Source organism: Triticum aestivum, chromosome 3A, assembly GCF_018294505.1.
Source record: "Triticum aestivum cultivar Chinese Spring chromosome 3A, IWGSC CS RefSeq v2.1, whole genome shotgun sequence".
Classification (NCBI taxonomy): Eukaryota; Viridiplantae; Streptophyta; class Magnoliopsida; order Poales; family Poaceae; genus Triticum; species Triticum aestivum.
In genome coordinates, this window is record NC_057800.1 from 35,748,710 (window position 1) to 35,760,378 (window position 11,669).

Sequence of the window (11,669 nt, forward strand, 5' to 3'; positions counted from 1 at the left end):
GGGGGTGCCCATTTTTACACTGAGGGTGAGCGGCCGGCGCCGGCGCCATGGATCTGCCTTGGAGCTTGCCACACGGCCTCCTAGCGCGTATCCGGTTGGTCCAGCCGCTAGTAAGCCGCGGAATCTCGGCCGAGGTTCGTCCGATGATTCAAAAATAGAGGAGATGATTTTGGAGGACGATGTCGACCATCCAATGTCGTTGCATCTCGTCGACAAATTTGAAGCCGGCCCGAAGAGAAAGTGCCGTTGATCGATGGTTGGCCGGCTTTGCATTCCACGCAACCGATCTCTCGGCCACAACATGCTCATGAAGGACTACTTGGCCAAGGTACCAACATATCCAGCTCATCTTTTTCGTAGGCGATATCGAATGTGTAGGTCTCTTTTTGTTCATGTTGTTGAAGCTTGCGAGCAAAATTTCCATCTCTTCACTCGCCGGAGGAATGCCGCCGGTTTGCTTGGGGTAATGAGAGTGATTACATGTGGCATTCTGGCCGATTATACTGTTGAGTATCCTCACATTGGAGAAGATACCACACTTAAATGCGTGCGGATGTTTGCGAAGACATTGATCTGGTTTTTTGGTCCGGAGTATCTTCGAGGTCCAAATGAGGAGGGCACAAAGAAGTTGATGGCACTGGATGAAGCAATACAATGGCTGCGCATGCTTGGAAGTGTGGATTTCATGCATTGGAGGTGGAAGAACTGCTTGGTGGCTTCGATGGGGCAATACACGGGCCACAAATATAAACCCACTATTGTGCTTGAAGTTGTGGCTTCACATGACTTGTGTATTTGGCATTGCTTCTTTGGATTGCCGGGAATCTCAATGATATCAACCGTGTTGCAGAGATCTCATATTTTTTGCTTAGCTTGCTAGTGGAAAAGTTGTGGCTTGCAACTACACCGTCAATGGACATGACTATACCATGTGGTATTATCTTGCCTACAGTATTTATTCTCCATGGTCAACATTTGTCAAGACCATAAGTGACCCCAAAACCAAGAATCGTATTTTTTTTGCCCAAGCACAAGAAGCATGCCGAAAGGATATCAAGAGAGCATTTGGTGTGTTGCAAGCTCGGTTTGCCATTGTTCGGGTTCCTGCTCACTACTGGGATAAGAAATCCCTCAGAAAAATCTTGTTTGCATGTGTAATTCTACACAATGTGATCCTTAGATGAGAGGATTTCAACTTAGAGTTTTACTATGATAATGTTGGTAGCGATGTGAAGCCTCCCAGGACCCAGATGAGATTGATGCATTTCTTGAGACCTATCGGAAGATTGAGAACAGCGCGACGCACTATTAGCTACGTGATGATCTTGTTGAACATTAGTGACGACTGTATGGGAGACAGACTCCCATTTTATTTTAATAAATTTTATATGTATTCATGTGTGATTTGAACAATTATTTGCCTTCCGAACCATTTGTTGTCGTATTAATTATTTGAGTTTAAACATTTTTTATAATGAAGATGATTGTTGTATTGTGATCTGCCTTCTGGACCATTTATAAGTTTGATTTATATTGTGATTCTATTATGTTTATATTCTTAAAAATCATGAAATAGCAAAGCCCTTGATTTTTTTTACGGTACCGTGTGGCCTCCAACACGGAACAGATCCTGCAAAATTTTGCGGGGCAAGTTTACAGGATCTGTTCCGCCGAAGGCCTCGCGGTACCGCAATTTTTTTACGGGCGGCTCCTATGTCAAATTTGTGGGACGAGAAAACAGCGGATCTGTTCAAGTTGCTCTTAGGAGGGTGCCATTACACATATACTCATGCTTGGTCCTTCGATGGTGATGTTGGCAGAGAATCAGGAGCAGGATCATCTTCGTGCTTCGATGGCATAGGCCCCCATCCACAAAAGATAAAGATGAAGTAGCATCTGTAATTTGAGGTTAAACCCATCATCTTCAATCTAGTTTCATACTCACATTTATGATTCTGAAAGTTACAGAGTTGCACTTGGAGGTTTTCGTTTTACATTGTTTTTCTTTGCGTACATATAAAGATTGCAGCAAGGCTCCATTAAAAAAACATGGTTGTTCCATTCAACAGATCCTCTTCGCGATTAAATGAAATAAAAGTTTTGTGGATTTTAAACAATGTAGGATGTTCATATTACACTTTGCATTCCAATAATTTCCATGTTACCGCTTAATTCTCATTGGCTAAATGGTTCAGGGAATGTTTCCATAAAAAGGTATCATCTGATTGCCAAAACATATATGGCTCTATCATTATTTTTCATTATGCCATGTTTTGATTTTCCATTTATGTAATTTAAATGAAATTTCACTTCCATATATATCTCCTAGGGAAAGGAAAAATGTTGAGTAATTTTTTTTTTCTGTCCAACAATTACCGTCTTCATAGGTACAACTTGTCTCCATTAATCCAATAAAATCTTCGATTTTAATGAACTCATATGTCGACTATAAGTACATGCATGACCAAGTAACTAGATAAGAAATCTCGAGAGTGCATCTGAGTCAGAATCATTTAGCTAATACTTGAAATCATTCAAATACGTAATGCACCATTTTCCCACCACAACTTTCATAACATATACTATATGTTTTTGCGATGCATCATGTAGTTAACCTGTATGTTCTTGATGTATATTAGATTTATATTTTAGGTGCCCCACAGAAAAGGTTATGTTTCAGGTGTAAAGACGATGATGCATTTGCAGCCAAGGTGGCTGATACATAAATAATTTTAGTTTTTCAAGATGCTTCTTACACTTGCGATTCTATAAATGTACATTAATGTCATTATCAGGTATAGTCCATTATATAGTACTATACTCCCTCCGTCTCTAAAAATAAGGCAAATACATTTTGTCTGAAGTCAAATGGTGCATAGTTTGATCAAGTTCGTAGGAAAAATCATCAACAACTACAATACTACATAGATATAGCATGAAATTTGATCATCCTGTCTCCAATTCTTGCGCTTCACTTCCTTTTGCTTGCAAGAACCTTGATGTCTACTACAGAACCTTCTTCTTGTAGACGTTGTTGGGCCTCCAAGTGCAGAGGTTTGTAGGACAGTAGCAAATTTCCCTCAAGTGGATGACCTAAGCTTTATCAATCCGTAGGAGGCGTAGGATGAAAATGGTCTCTCTCAAGCAACCCTGCAACCAAATAACAAAGAGTCTCTTGTGTCCCCAACACACCCAATACAATGGTAAATTGTATAGGTGCACTAGTTCGGCGAAGAGATGGTGATACAAGTGGTATATGGATGGTAGATAAAGGTTTTTGACTTTTGGTAATCTGAAAATATAAAAACAGCAAGATAACTAATGATAAAAGTGAGCACAAACGGTATTGCAATGCTAGGAAACAAGGCCTAGGGTTCATATTTTCACTAGTGCAAGTCCTCTCAACAATAATAACATAATTGGATCACATAACTATCCCTCAACATGCAACAAAGAGTCACTCCAAAGTCACTAATAGCGGAGAACAAATGAAGAGATTATGGTAGGGTACGAAACCACCTCAAAGTTATTCTTTCCAATCAATTTGTTGGGCTATTCCTATAAGTGTCACAAAAAGCCCTAGAGTTCGTACTAGAATAACAGCTTAAGACACAAATCAACCAAAACCCTAATGTCACCTAGATACTCCAATGTCACCTCAAGTATCCGTGGGTATGATTATACGATATGCATCACACAATCTCAGATTCATCTATTCAACCAACACATAGAACCTCAAAGAGTGCCCCAGAGTTTCTACCGGAGAATCACGATGAAAACGTGTGCCAACCCCTATGCATAGGTTCATGGGCGGAACCCGCAAGTTGATCACCAAAACATACATCAAGTGAATCACGTGATATCCCATTGTCACCACTGTCGGTGTCAAAACCGGCGGATCTCGGGTAGGGGGTCCCGAACTGTGCGTCTAAGGCGGATGGTAACAGGAGGCAAGGGACACGATGTTTTACCCAGGTTCGGGCCCTCTTGATGGAGGTAAAACCCTACTTCCTGCTTGATTATTCTTGACAATATGAGTAGTACAAGAGTTGATCTACCACGAGATCGAGGAGGCTAAACCCTAGAAGCTAGCATATGGTATGATTGTATGTTGTCCTACGGACTAAAACCCTCCGGTTTATATAGACACCGGAGGGGGCTAGGGTTACACAAGGTTGTTTACAAAGGAGGAGATATACATATCCGTATTGCCTAGCTTGCCTTCCACGCCAAGTAGAGTTCTATCCGGACATGAGACGAAGTCTTCAATCTTGTATCTTCATAGTCCAACAGTCCGGCCAAAGGATATAATCCGGCTGTCCGGATACCCCCTGATCCAGGACTCCCTCAGTAGCCCCTGAACCAGGCTTCAATGACGATTTGTCCGGCGCGCAGTGTTGTCTTCGGCATTGCAAGGCGGGTTCCTCCTCCGAATACACCACAGAAGAATTTGAATACAAGGATAGTGTCCGACCCTGCAAAATAAGTTCCACATACCACCGTAGAGAGAATAATATTTCCACAAATCTAGTCTGCTGACATGTTTTGGCAGCATGACATCATGTCATGCCCCGGTAATTATTCGAACCGTTTTTCCTTAACCAGCCCCGCACATAACGCGAGGCGGTTTTTTTGACACGTCTTGTCAAAGCAGAGATCATGTTCCCCTTATTACGGGATTCTCATCAATACGGATGTGGGTGACCCAACCGTGCCATCAATTACGGTGCTTGGGGGATAAGCGAGTTTTACCAGGCTAGTGGGGCGCATAGTTTAATCCGCTCTTATAAAGGGATAAGATCTCACCTTTTTTCTTCCCACGCCTTCTTCCTCCTTGCTCACCCATTCTCGCGCACTCGAGCTCCAGCGCCCAAGTCCACATCTTTCCCCTCAACCTTCTCCAAACATGTCCGGAGCGGGAGGCAAGTGGATGGCCTCTTCCATCACGGAGGGGCACATCAAAAAGCTACGCGGAGCCGGATACTTGGTCACGGATATCGCGCACCGACTGCCAGCCACGGGGCAGGTCATCCCTACCCCAGAACGTCACGAGAGGGTGGTCTTCCTCCCGCACTTCGTCCGCGGACTGGGGTTTCCCCTCCATCCATTTTTCCGCGGCCTCATGTTCTATTATGGGCTGGACTTTCATGATCTGGCCCCAAATTTCATCCTCAACATCTCGGCGTTCATCGTCGTGTGCGAGGCTTTCCTTCACATCCGGCCCCACTTCGGCATGTGGTTGAAGACCTTTAATATCAAGCCGAAGATTGTGGGCGGCCAACAAGCGGAATGCGGCGGAGCCATGGTGGGCAAAATGCCCAACGTCGCATGTCTCGAGGGCTCCTTCGTGGAGACTGTAAAGGGGTGGCAATCGGGGTGGTTCTACATCATCGAGCCGCGCGACACCAATTGGGTTGTGGCCCCCGAGTTTCGATCCGGAATCCCCACGCGGCTCACTTCCTTGAAGGAGAAGGACCTGTCTTGGGGTTCGTCGGTGGAGCTGGACGGACTCCAGAAGTGTATCCGGAATATGACAAGCAAGAAGCTCAAGCTTGTCAACATAGTCCAGGTCATGCTCTTTCGCCGGATCTTCCCGTGTCAACAACGGGATTTTAACTTATGGGAGTTCGACCTGGCCCGGCACCAGGATCTAAGTGAGCTCTTCGAAATGACGCATAAAGACGTCTGGAAGGTGCTGTTCAAGGGCGCCGATGTCCCTCCCTCTCTCAACGAGGACCGCGGGCTAAGCGAGAAGCGCCCTGCGAATCTGGTAAGTTCTGTACATCCGGTAGGATATTTATTTCTCATATTTAACCATGTGCGGGGTCTGAGTTCCCATGCCTTTGACAGGACTAGGTGGAGGCATCGGAGCAGATTAACTGTCCGGCCCCCCTGCCCGAAGACACCGCGGATGCTCTCCTGGCGGAGAGGCTGACTCCGACTCCTTATAAGGTGCCGGAGAAGACCAAGAAGAAGGCCAAGGGAACCCGAAAGAGTTCCCGGCGCCAGGTGGTATCAGACTCATCGTCCGATAACTCCGCGACGCACTCCTCCCATGACAATAAGGAGGAGGAAGATGAAGATGCTCCCCCTCCAGCCGGGGGAGACAAGAAAAGGAAGGCCTCCCCAACCGGGGAGGCCGAAGGGTCCAAGGAGGGAAGGACTCTCCTTCCGGACTGCTCCACCACCGCCGCCGACGGCGAAGACGAGTGGCTGCTCAGGGCCAAGCCCCTGGCGAAGTCGTAAGTATTCGGATACCAGAGTAACTCATAGCATACCGTTGTCGCACTGCTTCTCCTAACGCCGAATATGATTATGTAGACCGCCCCAATCCCGTATCGACGTATCCTCGTCGGACGGCTCCTGGGATTCGTCGGATATGGATAGCGATCCACTTCTGACCGCCTCCTCCCCCTTGCCCTACGGACAATGCCGAGGTATTGTCTCAAGGGGCACCGAGCTGGGGAGAGACAGTCCCGAAGGCGCCTCAAGGCGACCTTCCGGACTCCAGGAGCAAAGGGAGCAAGGCTACCGGGGCTCCAAGTTCGGCACTCAGCCAGACACCATGCCGGAACCTCCAGTGGTTCCGGACTCGGGCAAGCGGCCCCCTTCCAAAAGGGGTAAGACGCCTGTGCCGGTGACCTCTGTCCATCCAGAGGCACCGGACAATCTGCTGGGAGTGCTTCGCGGCACTTCCATCGACGCCCATGCGGTGATCAAGAAGGTTCAGTCCACCAAGAGCGGACTGACTGAAGCCTGTGCCATCCTTCTAACAGGCTTGGAGGTAAGTATTTAAAATATAGGAAAAATATTACTGCATAGACAGTAGCCCCTAATGCTCTGTTGGTGTTCACAAAGAAAAGCCGAATAGAGGATCAAATAATATCTGCAAGAGTCTAATATAAGTATGTCTATATGCATATGCAGGCTTGGCTGCTGGCCTCTGCCGCCCTGACTGCGAAGGTTGCCGCACTGAAGCAGGACCTCAAAGGGTCCGAGAAGGAGCTCGGCCTTGCCAAGAGGCAGCTCGAGGAGAACAAAGGTAAGTAATACCTTGTGTGTGTGTGTGTGTGTGTGTGTGTGTGTGTATATATATATATATATATATATAAAAGACGCGATTGCAAAATGACAGGATCATCATGAATTTGCCAGGGGCCACGACCGAGGTGGCGACCCTAAAGCAAGCACTGTCCGAGGCCGAAGATAAAGCGGCCAAGGAGTGCACCGAGCGGGAAAAGCAAGAGGCACAAGTGGGCGAGGTGTAGCAAGAGCTCCAAGCTCTCGTAACGAAGCACGAGGTGTTGGAATTTGACTTGAAGACGCGAGAGTCCGAGCTTGCCGCGGCCCTCGAGAGCGCAAAGAATGCCAAGGATGAAGCCCAAAAAAGCCCTCCAGGAGATTGAGGCGATGAGGAAGATAGCGGCGGGTAATGCATTCAATATGCAAAGCAAGCATGTGCAAGTAAATTACTTGTTACTTACCCGAGTCCGAAGCTCTCCAGGAGCATTCACAGATTTGCCCCGCAGCGTGTCGGATGCCACCAAGTTTTACCAGGCCGAGGAGGAAAGCTCGACGGAGAAGTTGTTCTGGTCTCAGTATACTGAGACCGAACACCCGATGCCTATGAGCGACCAGCTGAAGCAACTGGTCGAGCTGCACAAGGCGGCCGAACAGGCCATGAAGGGCTTTATAGTACGGATGTGGCCTGGCGACGCTCTTCCCAACACTACAAGAAACTTGTTAATGCATGACGGATTTCCCCTGACAGTTTTGAAAACCATCATGAACAGCCTCGTACAGCCCCGCAGGCCCGTCAAAAGCCCGCCTAAAGCCCTAAACTTTTACCCGTATAAAACTTAACCCTAATACACTTCCCCGTCCCCAGTCTCTTCCCCATCCGCCGCCGCCACACCTGGCCTCTCCTCGTCGCCGTCCTCCGCCGCCACACCTTGCCTCTCTTCGTCCCCGTCCTCCGCCGCCACGCCTCTGCTTGTCCCCGCCCTCCTCCCCTACCTCCCTGCCTCCAACTGATGACGACGACCCGAGATCTATGGCGATGACGGTTGCAACGGGCCCATCGAAGCGGCGGCCAAACCTAGCCGATGCGGCGCGCCGGCCATGGATCTGACCAGGGGCCTCCCTCCTCTGTCTCACAGGCCACGCAACTGCCTCTCCATCCGGAGGTTCGGAGCATCAAGCGTCGGACAAGGAGAGGACGACGACCATGACTTGCGGGAGGCCGAGCTTGACCACGCCGGCGACGACGAGGCCCCGCACAAGGTCCGTCCCTACTTCCCCCTCGTCTCCTCTCCTTCATTCCTTCTTTCTCCCATCCCCAATCAATTATTTTTTTGATTTGATTCAGATCAACAGGAGCTCTCCGCCTCTCCAATTCCTTGAGGGACGACCGGGACCCCACGCTCGAGCCCGACGAGCTGGACGAGTTCAACCACCATGATTCCCCACAGAACAAGGTCGACCCTCTCGCTCTGTTTTTCTTTTCTTTCCAAGTGATTGCTCTCAAATTTTCTTGGAGTGAACCTGATGCAGAAAACGTGGCCACTTCCTTTCCTCATACTCGCATGTTACAGCCAATGACAGAGTAGCACAGGTGGCTATTTCCATCTTCTTTTCTCAGCGTGCGGGCACTAGCAGTGTAGAAATCGTGAGATCTGCTAGTTAGTTAAGCAACTACTAGTTTATTTTAGCAAGTAAACTCCCATGAGATGCTCCTGTTGGTTCCTTGCTACTCTGTGCATGCAGCAAGGATGTAATTGCCAGCGGGGCAGGTGATGATGCTATCTGCCTTTTCGCTGAGTAGAAGAGTAATATCATATCTTATCCTTCCACTGAACATTCAAATCTCATGACTCTTGATTTATCTCTATGGGGTCTACTTAGCTGACCATTTTGTCCAAGTTACATTTGTGGCAAATAGTGGGGTGTGATGTTCCAACATGTATTGCATACTTTGGTAGACAAGACTGTAATTTATTTTTGTGTCAAGGATGATGTTGTTCATACTTGTTTTGTTCATACTTTCCCGGATTCCGTAGTTCTATATTTTTCTTTCTTCATGAAAGTAGCCATCATATGTTTTGTTGTGATATTGGTTGGTCAATGCCTTAATACAGAGTTGTATTTATCGATATACCAGATTTGCATTTCGAGGATAAATCACGATATATAGAACATATTTGTTACTTTACTAGAATTTTGAACTTAGAACAGACACTTACCAATGGCAATGGTATTTTTGATGCCCAACGCCCTTGCAGCTATTCATATATCAAAAGCTCAACATGCACGTTCCTTCTATTAAGTTTAATTAAATATTTACAATAAAACATGTCTTGCTGTTTATTGTCAAGGGCTAATGTTGTTGTCCGGAAGCAACTCCAGGAACCAGCTTCGAATAGCTCTTGTATTCATCTGGAATTTGATATTTCAGGCACAGGTCTTGTGTAAGTTTCTTGATATTTATTACAGATCCAAAATATGTAAAGTTTCTCTATTACTTGTCCATGTGGTTCCACTTCAAACTATTCAGAAGCATCTTGTGAGCCAAGTGCTATGTAGTGTTTAGTTTTCGAAACTTCAATTGTTGCATTTAGTTTTCCTGATGTAGTTTTGATCTTTTATTGCCAACTTAAATAAAAGAAAGTGTAGCAATTTATGCTTGCAATTCTTTTGCCATGAAGTTATACTAGATCTACTATCCCAATAATTTTTTGTTTCCTGAATCTAGACCAAAGGCCTACATCTAGACATGTTGTAAAAAGAAAAAATTTTCAACACTGTACTCTGTTTTACTTATTAGAAACTGGTGTAGGGTTAGATATCTATACTGCCTGAAGCTTAGTCATCTTAAAATAGTTCAGCCATAGTTTGTATCTACACTTGTACCTAGCTGATAATTCTTTTCACTTATCCAGATTTGTCCACATGCTGGTTAACAGGTTTATTTATGCCTTTGTTTAGTGCAGGTTCCAAGAAATCAGAGGCTCCTTTTTCAAATCGGATACACAGAGAAATACATGGAGAAATCAGGGGCTCCTTTTTCGGATCGGTTCCAAGAAAATGCAGAGTTATGTAGTAGTTTTTGTTTAGAGGCTCCTTTTTCAGATCTGTTCCAAGAAAATGCAAAATGATGTAGTAATAATGTTAGTAAATACTTGATGAGCTATATATGTAAATATGTATTTTGGTATCTGAACATTGCCATGATTGTAATAAGTTTGGGCTGTTATGTGAAAATTAAATTTTATTTATGGCTTTGTTTGAATATTAGGCGTAAAATTTATAGATAACAAAAATATCTAACTGTTATCTCCACCTGATGTGGGTTAAGAAGGAAAACACAAAAACAATTGTCCAGTAGCGTCCACGTAGGATGCCACGTCATTCCAATTGGTCAAGCAAAAAATCCAACATGGCGTATGTCCATGACGGCTTGTTCCGTCACAGAAGATTGGGCTTGGGCGGGCCTAGCGCAGATCCATGATGGCCAAGAACTATCATGGAAGCTACCATGTCAAATTATGATGCGATATACATGACGGATTTCAAATCCGTCATGGAAGGCCAACCATGACAGTTTTTCATTAATCAGTGACGGACTAGATCTGTCATGTATTAACAGGATTCTTGTAGTGGAACAGCTACTTCGGCCTGGTGAGGCGGCTTGTGAATGCCTGCCCACGGCTGGAAGTCATCAAGTGGTCAGTCTGCATCGAAGGTGCATGCCGGGCTTTCGCCCGTGCGAAGGTGCACTAGGCCAAGATGGACGCCGTGAAGCTGGTGAAGGAGGGGCCGCCACAGGGCAAGGAGCATAGCCACCCCGAGATGTACTATGACGGTGTCCTGAAGGGTGCCCGTCTTGTGGTGGACGAGTGTGCGAAAGATGTAATATTTGAATGAACTTGCTCGTGTGATCCTGTATGATGAAAACTTGTTCATATGCGCTATGCAATGCTTGTTTGAATTTAAAATATTACCTTCTGATCCGATGTTTATCAAATTTGAGAGATGGCTAGTCGTCGGCTTCTGCCCCCATGACACGAGTGCTGGGGTGTTCGGGATAAACCTGAGCAATCTTGTTCCCATTTTTGGGTCCTTCAAGGGAGGTGCTCAGCAAAACGAACAAGGCAATCAGACTATAATGCTTTATCACTCTCACTTAGCCATAGAATTCTATAATTTTAAATTTCGGCGAAGCCCCTAGTATTCAGAAGGCCGAATTTGGGGCGCTATACACGCCTTAAGCCGGACAGAGCAACTCCTCGCTCTAAGCGGCATAAGTCTTTAGGGACTCGAAACCTCTCGAACAGCGACTAGTCTCTCGCCTTATCATGACAGTCAGTTTTAGCTTTCTCTACTAAGGTGCTTAGCCCAGCAGAATCGGGGCACAATCGCAGTAGTTCTCCCAGTGCTACCTTAGCTGATATAGTGGAACGTAAGGTACCAAAACATGGGAGTCGGGCAAACCCAACTATTGACCCAAGACATGATTCGGAGCTGATGCATATAATGCTATAAGTTCGGGGTGCCGCACTGTCGAAAGTGTTCGGACTTCTCACGCCGTATTATGGGGTATGCTTAAGCCCCTAGCGCATTGGCCGTACCAGAGTGTACGGATGTTGGATGTCATGAATGAACATATATAT

The 11,669-nt window shown here is 46.1% G+C and overlaps 1 long non-coding RNA gene across 1 annotated transcript; it reads left to right on the plus strand.

Annotated features, from left to right (window-relative positions):
- Positions 1-8,431: 8,431 nt before the first annotated feature.
- Positions 8,432-10,147, plus strand: LOC123057744 (uncharacterized). The gene is made up of 3 exons (XR_006426943.1): positions 8,432-8,614; positions 9,375-9,467; positions 9,985-10,147. It is a non-coding gene; the product is annotated as an uncharacterized lncRNA (long non-coding RNA).
- Positions 10,148-11,669: the final 1,522 nt, after the last annotated feature.